Here is a 15,545-nt window from a genome sequence, read left to right on the forward strand (position 1 = left end):
CAAATTGGATTAAGAGTAATCCTAATTGAGCTAATTGAGTTGGACTCAAGTTGATTCATGTGTTCAATGAGTCTAATTTAGATTATGACTCATTGAATCAATTTAATTAAATGAATTAGATTCATTGTATTAAGTTGGTTTGAATCAAATGGTTAGATTAGATCAACCATGAGAGAGATTTGGTCAACTTTTGACTTGACTTAAAAAGGAAGATGAAAGGTCAAGTTTGACTTGACCATTTGCCACCTCATTTGTGAGTTGGCATTAGGAGGATTAATGATGATGTGTCACATCATCATAGTTGGCACTTGTGTGTGCCACCTCATGGAGGTTACAAGTCCCCTCTTTAATGGCCTCCACATTTAATGAAAAGGAGTTACACTCCTTAATGTGGCCGACCACTTTTGTGAGTGAATGAAATTCATTTTTCATTCAAGCCAATTATTCCATCTTCTTCCTCAAGCTCTCCCTCTCCTCTCTTGGCCGAACCTTACCAAGGTGCTAGCACACCTTTGTGTTAGGTTTTCTCCACCTATTTGTTCATGTGGATACTTCTAGAGGGTTGTACACTTGACAACCTCGAGATCCGGCATCACTTGGAAGAGCGAGATACGCGAAGGGCTTCGCATCAAGGGTAATTCCTTCTCCTAGTTTAGAACTAGCATAAAACTCATACTTGTAATGTTTTTCGAAAGTTTTACTTCGCACGGATCCAGTGGCATGGGGGTTTCGGGGTTTCCGCGATGCGAAAAAGCGATTTTCGCGGCCCGAAAATCCAGCAGTGGTATCAGAGTCACGTGCGAAGTCTTGTACGAGTTTATTTTGTATTTTTATGAAAAATAATAGTTCTGTAATATTCTGTAAATTTTCTATTTTTATCATTTTTATGGGTATTTTTCTCGTAGAAGCGAAGCACAAGTGTTTCGACACTTGTAGGCTTCGACTACCGAGAAGATTTTTCCGAAATGGCAAGGTTTCGCCCCAAATCTTTTTGGGAAAGCGGGCTAAGGAGCTGTAGGATCACTAAGGAACACTCTGCATGGTTAGATCACGGGTAGGGGTGCTGCCCCTGGCCCCGCAAGGGGATTTGTTCTGCGATTGCGCCCGAAAACCCGCTAAACGGAACCACCGGGAATTTTACTCATAAAAATTGTAAAAAGTATAGTAAAAATTACAGAAAAGCGAGGCACGAGAGATTTGAGATCTCAAGGGAACTATTTCAGTGCAAGATGTCAGATGGGGCTCTCGTAGGCCCATATGTACTCAAAATGATTGGGTACATAGAAAACCTACAAAGGTTGGGGTTCTCGCTTGGCCAAGAGCTGGCCACTGACCTGATCTTGCAGTCCTTGCCGGATGGCTATAGTCAATTCGTTCTAAACTACAACATGAACGAAATTGACACGCCACTGCCCGAGCTACTTAGCATGTTAAGAACTGCTGAGCTGAACCTTAAGAAGGTTAAGCCTCACTCTGTTCTGATGGTTCAGAAACACAAGGGCAAGGGCAAGCCCAAAGGCAAAGGAAAGTCCCAAGCCAAGGGCAAAGGCAAGGCACTGAAGCCTAAAGGAGGGGTCGCCAAGGATGCTACCTGCTTCCACTACGGTCAGACCGGGCACTGGAAGAGGAACTACAAGGTGCACCTGGAAGATCTTAAGAGGAAGTGAAGTGAGACTTCCACTTCAAGTATATATGTTATAGAAGTCAATCTATCTATTTCTTCATCATGGGTATTAGATACCGGATGTCCTTCTCACATTTGTACTAATGTACAGGCGCTGAGAAATAGCAGGGCATTGGCAAAGGGCGAGGTGGACCTACGCGTAGGCAATGGAGCACGGGTTGCTGTTGTTGCTGTAGGGACTTATTTTCTATCTCTGCCCTCTGGGCTTGTACTAGAGTTGGATGATTGTTGTTATGTGTCTGCTTTAACTAAGAACATAATTTCATTTTCTTATTTGGACAAGAAAGATTTCTCTTTTATAATAAAGGACAAATGTTGTTCTATTTATTTAAAAGATATGTTCTATTGTTGTGCATCTCTGATGAACGAACTCTAAATTCTAGACCTTGAAAGCCCTACCTATAACAAAAATACCAAGAGGTTCAAGTCAAATGACATGAACCAAACCTATCTCTGGCATTGTCACTTAGGTCATATAAATGATAAGCACTTATCCCACCTCCATAAGGATGGTTTGCTACACTCGTTTGATTTTGAATCTTATGAGACGTGCGAGTCATGCCTACTAGGCAAGATGACCAAGACTCCCTTTAGTGGGCACAGTGAGAGAGCGACTGACTTGTTAGGTCTTATACATAGTGATGTATGTGGCCCTTTCAATGTCGCTGCTAGAGGCAGTTATAGGTACTTTATCACATTTACTGATGACTTTAGTAGATATGGTTATGTGTACTTGATGACACATAAGTCTGAATCTTTTGAAAAGTTCAAAGAATTCAAGAATGAAGTACAGAACCAACTTGGCAAGAGTATTAAGATACTTCGATCAGATCGAGGTGGTGAATACCTTAGCCATGAGTTTTGACTATCTAGCTGAGTGTGGGATCCTATCCCAACTCACTCCTCCTGGAACACCACAGTGGAATGGTGTATCCGAAAGGAGGAATCGTACCCTATTAGATATGGTACGATCTATGATGAGTCACACAGATCTTCCGACATTCCTTTGGGGCTATGCTCTAGATACGGCAGCTTTTATACTCAACCGAGTTCCATCCAAGGCCGTGATAAAGACACCATATAGGATATGGACTGGGAGAGATGCCCAGGTGTTTTTTATGAGGATTTGGGGTTGTGAGGCTTACATTAGACGTCAAGTCTCAGACAAATTAGGACCCAAATCCGACAAGTGCTACTTTATTGGATATCCCAAGGAAACTAAGAGATATTATTTCTATATTCCCAGCCAGCACAAGGTAGTTGTGGCAAAGACTGGGTTCTTTCTAGAAAGGGACTTTGTTTCTAGAAAGACTAGTGAGAGTACGTTCGATCTTGAAGAAGTTCAAGATGCGGACCATAGCACTGAAGTCTCGATGAAAGTTGAACTGGAACCACAAAGTATTGTGGATGATGTTGTTCCACAAAGAGTTGAGGAACAACAACTAGTTCAAGTAGACATACCTCTTCGCAGGTCTGATAGGGTACGTCGTCAACCTGAGAGATACTCATTTCTCTTGTCTGACCATGATGACATTGTGCTCATAGAGGATGAGCCTACCACCTATCAGGAAGCTGTGATGAGACCAGATTCCGAGAAATGGCTAGAGGCCATGAGATCCGAAATAGAATCCATGTACACCAACCAAGTATGGACTTTGGTTAATCCACCTGAAGGGGTAAAACCCATAGGGTGTAAGTGGGTCTTTAAGAGAAAGACTGATATGGATGGACTTATCTATAAGGGTCACTTGGTAGCTAAAGGTTTCAAGCAGATTCATGGTATTGACTATGATGAAACCTTTTCTCCAGTAGCGATGTTTAAGTCTATTTGGATCATGCTTGCTATTGCAGCATACCATGACTATGAGATATGGAAGATGGATGTCAAAACCACATTTCTGAATGGAAACCTGCTCGAGGATGAGTACATGACACAACCTGAGACTTTTGTAGATCCACAGTATACTGGCAGAGTATGCAAGCTGCATAGGTCCATTTATGGACTAAAGCAAGCTTCTCGGAGCTGGAATCTTCGATTCGATGATGCAATTAAACAGTTTGGTTTCATCAAGAATGAAGATGAACCTTGTGTCTACAAGAAGGTTGTAGGGGATATAGTTGTCTTCCTCATATTGTATGTGGATGACATACTACTCATTGGGAAAGACATCCCTTTGCTACAGTCTGTCAAGACCTGGCTAGGGAGTTGTTTCTCAATGAAGGACTTAGGTGAAGCATCTCGCATTCTAGGCATACAAATCTATAGAGATAGATCGAAGAGATTGCTTGGCCTAAGTCAGAGTACATATATTGACAAGGTACTTCTTCGGTTTGCCATGCAGAACTCCAAGAAGGGATTTCTACCGATGTCACATGGCGTGAGTCTTTCGAAGACTCAAGGTACCTTTTCTAGAGAGGAGAGAGACAGCATGGATCAGATCCCTTATGCCTCAGCCATAGGATCTATCATGTAAGTCATGCTATGTACTCGTCCTGATGTCTCGTATTCTTTGAGCATGACGAGCAGATACCAGTCAGATCCAGGTGAGAGTCACTGGATAGAGGTCAAGAATATTCTTAAGTACTTGAGAAGGACTAAAGAATATTTCTTGATATATGGAGGCGATGACGAGCTAGCTGTAAAGGGTTATAGTGATGCTAGCTTCCAGACCGACCAGGATGATTATCGATCGCAGTCAGGGTTCGTGTTTTGCATAAATGGTGGTGTTGTGAGCTAGAAGAGTTCGAAGCAGGACACAGTAGCTGATTCTACGACAGAGGTCGAGTACATTGCTGCATCAGAGGCAGCAAAGGAGGCAGTTTGGATCCGCAAGTTCATCACTGAACTTGGGGTGGTTCCTAGTATCGCTGACCCTATTGAGCTCTATTATGACAACAATAGAGCCATAGCATAGGCGAAGGAACCTAGTTCACATCAGCGGACCAAACACATACTACGGCGCTTCCATCTCATTCGAGAGATTATCGAGAGAGAAGATGTGAAGATTTACAGAGTACCTATAGAGGCTTACATCGCAGATCCCTTGACCAAGGCTTTGGCACAGAGGAAAGCATGATGGTCACCCTATGTCATTGGGGCTTAGAGCCTACACTGATTGGCACTAGTGCTAGTGGGAGATTGTTAGTTAGAGCCCCTAGAGCCAATCATTTGATGATTGTATTATGGAATTGTTGTATCATATTCTTATATAAATAAAGACATTTGTTTTGGATATTATACTTACTTGTATTGGTGCCAAATAACTAAGTATAATAGCGTCCTTGAGTAGAGGGTTCTTACCTATATCAATCGGTTAGTTGAACCGATAGTGAGATGATATAAGGAACACTACTCTTAATCATTCCTAGTCGAGTATTAATAATCAGGGACAATGTTAATGCGACGATACTAGCATGTAGGTCAACTCGATGACTTGATCTCACAAGTCATGGATATAGAGATATCAAGTTGACACACGGGTATGCATTAGAGAATGTATACTGAATGACCCGGCATGAGAAAGTATCACGGATCGTTATATGAGTGTCATATACTTTCTCATGTGACTATTAGTATGACTACAAGTCCTTAGACCTGAAGTCACCATGGATCCCTACATAAGGAGTTATGTACTTTGATTTCGTCAAACGTCACCCGTAATTGGGTGGACTATAAAGGTAATTATTGGGTATGTAACGAATTATGCAGAGGGATGTGAGTGATGTAGATGGGATCTATCCCTCCTATATGACAGGAGAGACATCGATATTCTTGATAGAGTGAGACCACGAAGTGCATGGACATGCCCAAATGAGTCAATATGAGATATTGAGCTCATTTGATTTAATGAGTCTACTTAGAGTTCAAGATTTACATTGGTCAGAGGATGACACGGTCTATGCCTCACATTGATCAATCTAGATGTCTAGGATAGAAGGACACTTGTCATATTTTGTGAGGAGGCACAATTAGTAGTCACAAGGTGATGTTGGATCTCAACATTCTTATAACTTGGGTAGTAATGATGTGTTGCTAGATACCGCTCATTACTTATGCTTCTAATAGGTTTAGGAGCATTGCCAACGTTATAAGAACCTATAGGGTCACACACTAAGGACAATTAGATGGAGATTAGGTTCATATGATGAACCAAGAGGATTAGATTCATGTAATGAATCAAATTGGATTAAGAGTAATCCTAATTGAGCTAATTGAGTTGGACTCAAGTTGATTCATGTGTTCAATGAGTCTAATTTAGATTATGACTGATTGAATCAATTTAATTAAATGAATTAGATTCATTATATTAAGTTGGTTTGAATCAAATAGTTAGATTAGATCAACCATGAGAGAGATTTGGTCAAGTTTGACTTGAATTGAAAAGGAAGATGAAAGGTCAAGTTTGACTTGACCATTTGCCACCTCATTTGTGAGTTGGCATTAGGAGGACTAATGATGATGTACCACATCATCATAGTTGGCACATGTGTGTGCCATCTCATGGAGGTTACAAGTCCCCTCTTTAATGGCCTCCACATTTAATGAAAAGGAGTTACACTCCTTAATGTGGCCGGCCACTTTTGTGAGTGAATGAAATTCATTTTTCATTCAAGCCAATTATTCCATCTTCTTCCTCAAGCTCTCCCTCTCCTCTCATGGCCGAACCTTACCAAGGTGCTAGCACACCTTTGTGTTAGGTTTTCTCCACCTATTTGTTTGTGTGGATACTTCTAGAGGGTTGTACACTTGACAACCTCGAGATCCGGCATCACTTGGAAGAGTGGGATACGCGAAGGGCTTCGCATCAAGGGTAATTCCTTCTCCTAGTTTAGAACTAGCATAAAACTCATACTCGTAATGTTTTTTGAAAGTTTTACTTCGCACGGATCCGGTGGTATGGGGATTTCAGGGTTTCCGCGACACGAAAAAGTGGTTTTCGCGGCCCAAAAAACCCAACATTATATACATAGGAATATGATACAAAGAGTCCATACAACAACCATCATATGATTGACTCTAGGGCTCTAACTAACAATCTCCCACTAGCACTAGTGCCAATCAGTGTAGGCTCTAAGGCCCAATGGTCAAGGGATCAGCGATGTTAGCCTCTATGGGTACTCTGCAAATCTTCACATCTCCTCTATCGATGATCTCTCGAATGAGATGGAAGCGCCGTAGTATGTGTTTGGTCCGCTGGTGTGAGCGAGGTTCCTTAGCCTGTGCAATTGCTCCATTGTTGTCACAATAGAACTCTATCAGATCAGCTACGCTAGGAACCACCCCAAGCTCAGTAATGAACTTGCGGATCTAAACTGCCTCCTTTGCTGCTTCTGATACAGCAATATACTCGACCTCTGTTGTAGAATCAGCGACTATGTCCTACTTCGAATTCTTCCAGCCACAACACCACCATTCAAGCAAAACACGAACCCAGACTGCGATCTATAATCATCCTGGTCAGTTTGGAAGCTGGCATCACTGTAACCCTTTACAACTAGCTCATCATCACCTCCATATATCAAGAAATATTTTTTAGTCCTTCTTAAGTACTTAAGAATATTCTTGACTGCTATCCAGTGACTTTACCTGGATCTGATTGGTATCTGCTCATCATGCTCAAAGCATACGAGACATCAGGACGAGTACATAGTATGGCGTACATGATAGATCCTATGGCTGAGGCATAAGGGATCGTATCCATGCGGTCTCTCTCCTCTCTAAAAGAGGGACCTTGAGTCTTCGAAAGACTCACGCCATGTGACATCGACAGAAATCTCTTCTTGGAGTTCTGCATGGCAAACCGTAGTAATACCTTGTCAATATATGTACTCTGACTTAGGCCAAGCAATCTCTTAGATCTATCCCTATAGATCTGTATGCCTAGAATACGGGTTGCTTCACCTAAGTCCTTCATTGAGAAACAATTCCCTAGCCAAGTCTTTACAGACTGCAGCAAAGGGATGTCGTTCCCAATGAGTAGTATGTCATCCATATACAATATAAGGAAGACAACTGTGTTCCCTACAACCTTCTTGTAGACACAAGGTTCATCTTTATTCTTGATGAAACCAAACTGTTTGATTACATCATCGAATCGAAGATTCCAGCTCTGAGAAACTTGCTTTAGTCCATAAATGGACTTATGCAGCTTGCATACTCTACCAGTATGCGGTGGATCTACAAAACCCTCAGGTTGTGTCATGTACACATCCTCGAGCAGGTTTCTATTCAAAACACGGTTTAGACATCCATCTGTCATATCTCAAAATCGTGGTATGCTGCAATAGAAAACATGATCCGAATGGACTTAAACATCACTACTGGAGAAAAAGTTTCATCATAGTCAATACCATGAATTTGCTTGAAATCTTTAGCTACAAGATGACCCTTATATATAAGTTCATCCATGTCAGTCTTTCTCTTAAAGACCCACTTACACCCAATGGGTTTTACCCCTTCAGGTGGATCAACCAAAGTCCATACTTGGTTGGTGTACATGGATTTCATTTCAGATCTCATGGCCTCTAGCCATTTCTTAGAATCTGGTCTCATCACAGCTTCCTGATAAGAGGTAGGCTCATTCTCAATGAGCAAAGCATCATCATGGTCAGACAAGAGAAATGAGTATCTCTCAGGCTGACGACGTACCCTATCAGACCTGCAAAGAGGTATGTCTACTTGAGCTGGTTGTTGTTCCTCAACTCCTTGTGGAACAATCTCATCATCCACATCACTTTGTGATTCCAGTTGAACTTCCATCAAGGCTTCAGTGCTATGGTCCATATCTTGAACTTCTTCAAGATTGAACGTACTCCCACTAGTTTTTCTAGAAACAATGTCCCTTTCTAGAAAAACCCCAGTCTTAGCCATAACTACTTTGTGTTGATTGGGAATGTAGAAGTAATATCCCTTCGTTTCCTTGGGATATCCTATAAAATAACACTTATCGAATTTGGGTCCCAATTTGTCTGAGACTTGACGTCGAACGTAAGCCTCACAACCCCAAATCCTCATAAAAGATACCTGGACATCTCTCCCAATCCATATCCTATATGGTGTCTTTATCACAGCCTTGGATGGAACACGGTTGAGTATGAAGGCTGCTGCGTCCAGAGCATAACCCCAAAGAGATATAGGAAGATCTGTGTGACTCATCATAGACCGTACCATATCTAATAGGGTATGATTCCTCATTTCGGATACACCATTCCACTGTGGTGTTCCAGGAGGAGTGAGCTGGGATAGAATCCCACACTCAGCTAGATAGTCATGAAACTCATGGCTCAGGTATTCTCCACCTCGATCTGATCGAAGTATCTTAATACTCTTGCCAAGCTGCTTTTGTACTTCATTCTTGAATTCTTTGAACTTTTCAAAGGATTCTTACTTATGTGTCATCAAATACACATAACCATATCTACTGAAGTCATCAGTAAATGTAATGAAGTACCTATAACCACCTCTAGCAGCGACATTGAAAGGTCCACATACATCACTATGTATAAGTCCTAACAAGTCAGTCGCTCTCTCGCTGTGTCCACTAAAGGGAGTCTTGGTCATGTTGCCTAGTAGGCATGACTCACATGTCTCATATGATTCAAAATCAAATGAGTCCAGCAAACCATCTTTATGGAGTTGGGATAAGCATTTGTCATTTGTATGACCTAAGCGACAGTGCCAGAGATAGATTTGGTTCATTTCATTTGATTTGAACCTTTTGGTATTTATGTTATAGATGGGGTTCTCAAAGTCTAGAATATAGAGTTTGTTAATCAGAGGTGCACTACAATAGAACATATCATTTAAATAAACTGAACAATATTTGTTCTTTATTATAAATGAAAAACTTTTCTTGTCCAAACAAGAAACTGAAATTATGTTTTTAGTAAGAGCAGGCACATAACAACATTCATCTAGTTCTAGTACAAACCCAGAGGGCCGAGATAGATAGTAAGTCCCTATAGAAATAGCAGCAACCCGTGCTCCATTTCCTACTCGTAGGTCCACCTCGCCCTTCGTCAATGCCCTGCTATTTCTCAACGCCTGCACATTAATACAAATGTGAGAAGCACATCCGGTATCTAATACCCATGATGAAGAAATAGAGAGATTAACTTCTATAACATATATACCTGAAGTAGAAGTCTCACTTCTCTTCTTCTTAAGATCTTCCAGGTAGACTTTGCAGTTCCTCTTCCAGTGCCCAGTCTAACCGCAGTGGAAGCAAGTAGCATCCTTGGCGACCCCTCCTTTGGGTCTTAGTGCCTTGCCTTTGCCCTTGGCTTGGGACTTTCCCTTACCTTTAGGCTTGCCCTTGCCTTTGTGCCTTTGCACCATCAAAATAGAGTTGGGCTTAACCTTCTTAAGGTTGATCTCAGCAGTTCTCAACATACTCAGAAGCTCAGGCAGTGGCTTGTCAATTTCATTCATGTTGTAGTTCATGATGAATTGACTGTAGCTCTTTGGCAAGGATTGCAAGACCAAATCAGTGGCCAGCTCTTGGCCAAGGGGGAATCCCAACCTCTGTAGGTTTTCTATGTACCCAATCATCTTGAGTACATATGGACCTACGGGAGTCCCGTCTTGCATCTTGCACTGAAACAGTGCCTTAGAGATCTCGAATCTCTTGTGCCTAGCTTGTCCTTGATATAGTTGACGAAGGTGTTCAACCATATCATAAGCACCCATCAAATCATGTTGCTTCTGAAGCTCAGAGTTCATGGTCGCGAGCATGAGATAGGACATATCTAATGCGTCATCTTGATGCTCCTTATAAGCATCACGGTTAGCTCGCGTGGCAGTGGCAGGAGGTGCCTTGGGAATGGGCTGCTCCAGGACGTACAGTTTTCGTTCCTGTGTGAAAACAATTCTCAGATTCCTGAACCAGTCCAGGAAGTTAGTTCCTTTGAGCTTGTCCTTATCAAGGACAGAACACAGGGAGAAGGTGTTGGATCGAGACGCGCTAGAGGGGGGGGGGGTGAATAGCGCTCGCGGCTATTCCATTCGATTATCAGAATCGTAAATACTCGTTCAGAAATAACGCAGCGGAAAGTAAATAATAAAGACATGAAGGATTTACTTCGTTCGGAGCCTGTGACGACTTCTACTCGAAGGCCCACGATCCTTGATCGCTTCCAGTGGGCAACAACTATAAATTCGTTAAAAGTACAATAAGAGATTTACAATTGTAAGCACCAAAATAAATTATACCGACAATAACAGAATCGAAACTGATGTTCCAGGTCGTCGGTATGTCGCAACAGCACCTCGGAATGATCTTGTTAGCAGCACGTTGAAGAAAGGAAGTTTGGAAATTGTTGTATTGAACTGCTGGTCGAAACCCCCTTATAAAGGGTGTTCAAGGCGCCTTGAAAGCTATTCAAGGCGCCTCCATGCTGCCGAGTCGCCCGCGTGGATCAAGCTTGAACTGGTCGAATTTTATCTGTTCAAGGCGCCTTATGCCTCATCCAAGGCGCCTTAAGCAACTGGTTCAAGGCGCCTCCAGAGTGCTTCGCAGCTAGCTCCAGCTTTGCACCCGAGGCGCCTCTAAGCCCCATAGAGGCACCTCGGACACTGTTCATCCGAGGTTCACTTGTGCTCCTTTGGTCCTGCAAAAGTGTTAGTCCCAAACACATACCCTACAAACCAAAGTTAGCACAATACAACAGAAAATATGATAACAGAGTAAAGACAGTCTCCGGACTATCCGGATCTAACTTCGGATTTTCGTCCAGAAACCCTAGGTCTACCCGACGCCTACTGTTCCCTCTACGGGGAACGCGTCCTCACCTACTCCACTCAGGAGATTTACCTGCTACCAGTGCGATCCTCCAGATCGACTGGACTTTTGCTCAGCACTCGACGCTTCCGGACTTTCTGCTGGACATCCGCTTTCGGCTATTCCAGTCTTTCACCTGGTTCGCGACACCAGGACTTTCCACCTAGGGTTACCACCCCCTAGGACTTTTGCCTGAAGCCATCGACCTGCCAAGACTTTCCGCATAGGGTTATCACCCCCTATGACCTAGGGTTACCACCCCCTAGGGTTTTCCCTTTGCCTAACCGCAGCTAGGACTTTCCTGAAATACTCAAGCAGACTTGTTAGATCACAAAACACCTTAACTTTGAATCCTTTGCCATTATCAAAACACGAGTTCGATCGTCGGATGCTTTCCGCACTAACAATCTCTCCCTTTTTGATTATGACAACTAAAATTCAAAGTTAAGTAAACAGATATCAAATAAAGAAAAGATGCAAATGAAAACATTTAAAGCGAGCTTTTTGCTAAAGTAAACTCCATGAATTTAAAGTATAGCATCAAGTTTAGGCTCCCCCTTAACTGTTACTCCCCCCTTAATATTCATTATTTTAAATTTGAATTTGCTACTCTCATTTTTGAATTTGATAATTATTTGAGTATTTGAATTTACAATTTGCTACTCTCCCCCTTTGCCATATATCAAAATAGTCATTCGAGTTTTAAAGAGGGATAAAAAGACTTTGATAACACTTAACATTTTATTATTTTCTTACCTTTTAGCTAAGTGAAATAAAGATCTAAAAGTTAATAAGGGTTGATTTTAAGGGATGATGTTAGTTAAAATTATAAAACCACTAGAGGGTGGAACCTTTTGACAGTCTTTAATTAATTTGAAAAGCTAGTAAAACTATACGCAGAGAAGTACTTGTTTAGATTTTGAAAATTTGTTAGAGAAATATATGGGGCCAAATGAATTTTGAGAAAACATTTTTGAAGTCGCTTTTTTTACTTAGTAGAAATTTTTGAAAGCATGAGTTAAATTTTGCAAAACTATGCTTTACTTAGGAAAGCAAGAATTTACAAAGTTAGATTTAACAGTGGGCTAAGTTTTTTAAAATTTTGAAAATAGCTATGTAGATAAAAGTTGGAACTTAGCTAAGTTCTTTGCAAGTATTGAAAACTATAGCTTAAAAAAAACTTAGCTTAATTATACTTATTAAATTTTAGGACAAGGAGGGAGTGGAGTAGCTAAAAATTTGGTTTCGGTTATTTATTCAAAGTCAGTTGGTCCTTAAATCCAAGCATGAGTCAAGTTCAATAGATTTCAAATTATATAGTTTTACTTTAAGAGGTATCAGAGTCCTAAAGATCAAACATGCTTAACCAGAAAACTGAGTATCCTTTACCAACTGTCTAACTTTTAGCTACTTGCTTATTGCCAATTTTCCATATCACCCATTCAAGATTTTCAGGGATGTTTAGCTTATGAGTGAGTGTTAGATAAGGTTAACTTTGTTTTAAAATAGTGAGAATATAAGTTAGAATTCCAAATAAGTGACCATTTAATTATTTTGAAGATTTAAAAATTAATTGAGTTTAGAATTTCAAAGAATTTAATAACTTCTGAAAAAGGGTTTTAAAATTAATCTTTCAAAGGATATTTCAAATGATTTTTCAAATAATTTTTCAAGTAGTTTTGAAATAATTTTGAAATTAATTTTTCAATGGATTTTTCAAATGATTTTTCAAACGATTTTGAATAAGTTTTTTAAAACATTTTTCAAATAAGTTTTTTAAAGATTTTTCAAAGGATTTTAAAATAATTTTTTTCAAAGATTTTTCAAAGGATTTTCAAATAAGTTTTTTCAAAGATTTTCAAAGGATTTTTAAATAAGTTTTTTAAAGATTTTTCAAAGGATTTTCAAATAAGTTTTTTCAAAGATTTTTCAAAGGATTTATAAATAAGTTTTTTCAAAGATTTTCAAAGGATTTTTAAATAAGTTTTTTAAAGATTTTTCAAAGGATTTTTAAATAAGTTTTTTAAATATTTTTCAAAGGATTTTCAAATAAGTTTTTTCAAAGATTTTTCAAAGGATTTTCAAATAAGTTTTTTTAAAGATTTTTAAATAAGTTTTTTCAAAGGATTTTTAAATAAGTTTTTTCAAAGATTTTCAAAGGATTTTTAAATAAGTTTTTAAAAGATTTTTCAAATGAATTTTAAATAAGTTTTTTAAAGATTTCAAAGGATGTTTAAATAAGTTTTTTCATATATTTTTCAAAGGATTTTTAAATAAATTTTCAACGATTTTTCAAAGGATTTTCAAATAAATTTTCAAAGGATTTTTAAATAAGATTTTTCAAAGAATTTTCAAAGGATTTTTAAATAAGGTTTTTTTTTTCAAAGGATTTTTAAATAAGTTTTTTTTCAAAGATTTTTGAAAGGATTTTTAAATAAGTTTTTTTTTCAAAGATTTTTCAAAGGATTTTTAAATATATTTTTTAAAGATTTTTCAAAGGATTTTTAAATAAGTTTTTTTTTCAAAGATTTTTCAAAGGATTTTTAAATAAGTTTTTTCAAAGACTTTCAAAGGATTTTTAAATAAGTTTTTTCAAAGATTTTCAAATGATTTTTAAATAAGTTTTTTAAAGATTTTTCAAATGATTTTTAAATAAGTTTTTTTTTCAAAGATTTTTCAAAGGATTTTTAAATAAGTTTTTTCAAAGATTTTTCAAAGGATTTTTAAATATCTTTTTTCAAAGATTTTCAAAGGATTTTTAAATAAGTTTTTTCAAATATTTTCAAAGGATTCTCAAATAAGTTTTTTCGATTATTTTTCAAAGATTTTTAAATAAAAGTTTTAAACATTTTTCAAAGGATTTTTAAATAATTTTTTAAAGATTTTTCAAAGGATTTTAAAATAAGTTTTTTTAAAGGATTTTCAAATAAGTTTTTTCAAAGATTTTCAAAGGATTTTTAAATAATTTTTCAAAAGATTTTTCAAAGGATTTTCAAATAAGTTTTTTCAAAGATTTTCAAAGGATTTTTAAATAAGTTTTTTAAAGCAGATTTTTCAAAGGATTTTCAAATAAGTTTTTTCAAAGATTTTTCAAAGGATTTTCAAAAAAGTTTTTTCAAAGATTTTTCAAAGGATTTTTAAATAAGTTTTTTCAAAGATTTTCAAAGGATTTTTAAATAAGTTTTTTAAAGATTTCAAAGGATTTTTAAATAAGTTTTTTCATAGATTTTTCAAAGAATTTTTAAATAATTTTTTTCAAAGATTTTACAAAGGATTTTTAAATAAGTTTTTTTCAAAGATTTTTCAAAGGATTTTTAAATAAGTTTTTTCAAAGGATTTTTAAATAAGGTTTTTTTTCAAATATTTTTCAAAGGATTTTTAAATAAATTTTTTTTCAAAGGTTTTTCAAAGGATTTTTAAATAATTTTTTTTCAAATATTTTTCAAAGGATTTTTAAATAAGTTTTTTTTTCAAAGAATTTTTAAAGGATTTTTAAATAAGTTATTTAAATATTTTTCAAAGGATTTTTAAATAAGTTTTTTTTTCAAAGATTTTTCAAAGGATTTTTAAATAAGTTTTTTCAAAGATTTTTCAAAGGATTTTTAAATAATTTTTTTCAAAGATTTTCAAATGATTTTTAAATAAGTTTTTCAAAGATTTTTCAAAGGAGTTTTAAATAAGTTTTTTCAAAGATTTTTAAAAGCATTTTTAAATAAGTTTTTTCAAATATTTTCAAAGGATTTTCATATAAGTTCTTTCAATGATTTTTCAAAGGATTTTTAAATAAATTTTTTAAACATTTTTCAAAGGATTTTTAAATAACTTTTTTAAAGTTTTTTCGAAGGATTTTCAAATAAGTTTTTTCAAAGATTTTTCAAACGATTTTTAAATAAGTTTTTTTTTCAACGATTTTTCAAAGGATTTTTAAATAAGTTTTTTTCAAAGATTTTTTGAAGGATTTTTAAATAAGTTTTTTCAAAGATTTTCAAAGGATTTTTAAATAAGTTTTTTCAAGATTTTTAAATTAATTTTGAAAAGATATTTTTTTAAAGAATTTAAAATTTAAGTTTTAAATATTTATA

The sequence above is a fragment of the Zingiber officinale genome, chromosome 7A (genome assembly GCF_018446385.1).
Source record: "Zingiber officinale cultivar Zhangliang chromosome 7A, Zo_v1.1, whole genome shotgun sequence".
NCBI lineage: Eukaryota > Viridiplantae > Streptophyta > Magnoliopsida > Zingiberales > Zingiberaceae > Zingiber > Zingiber officinale.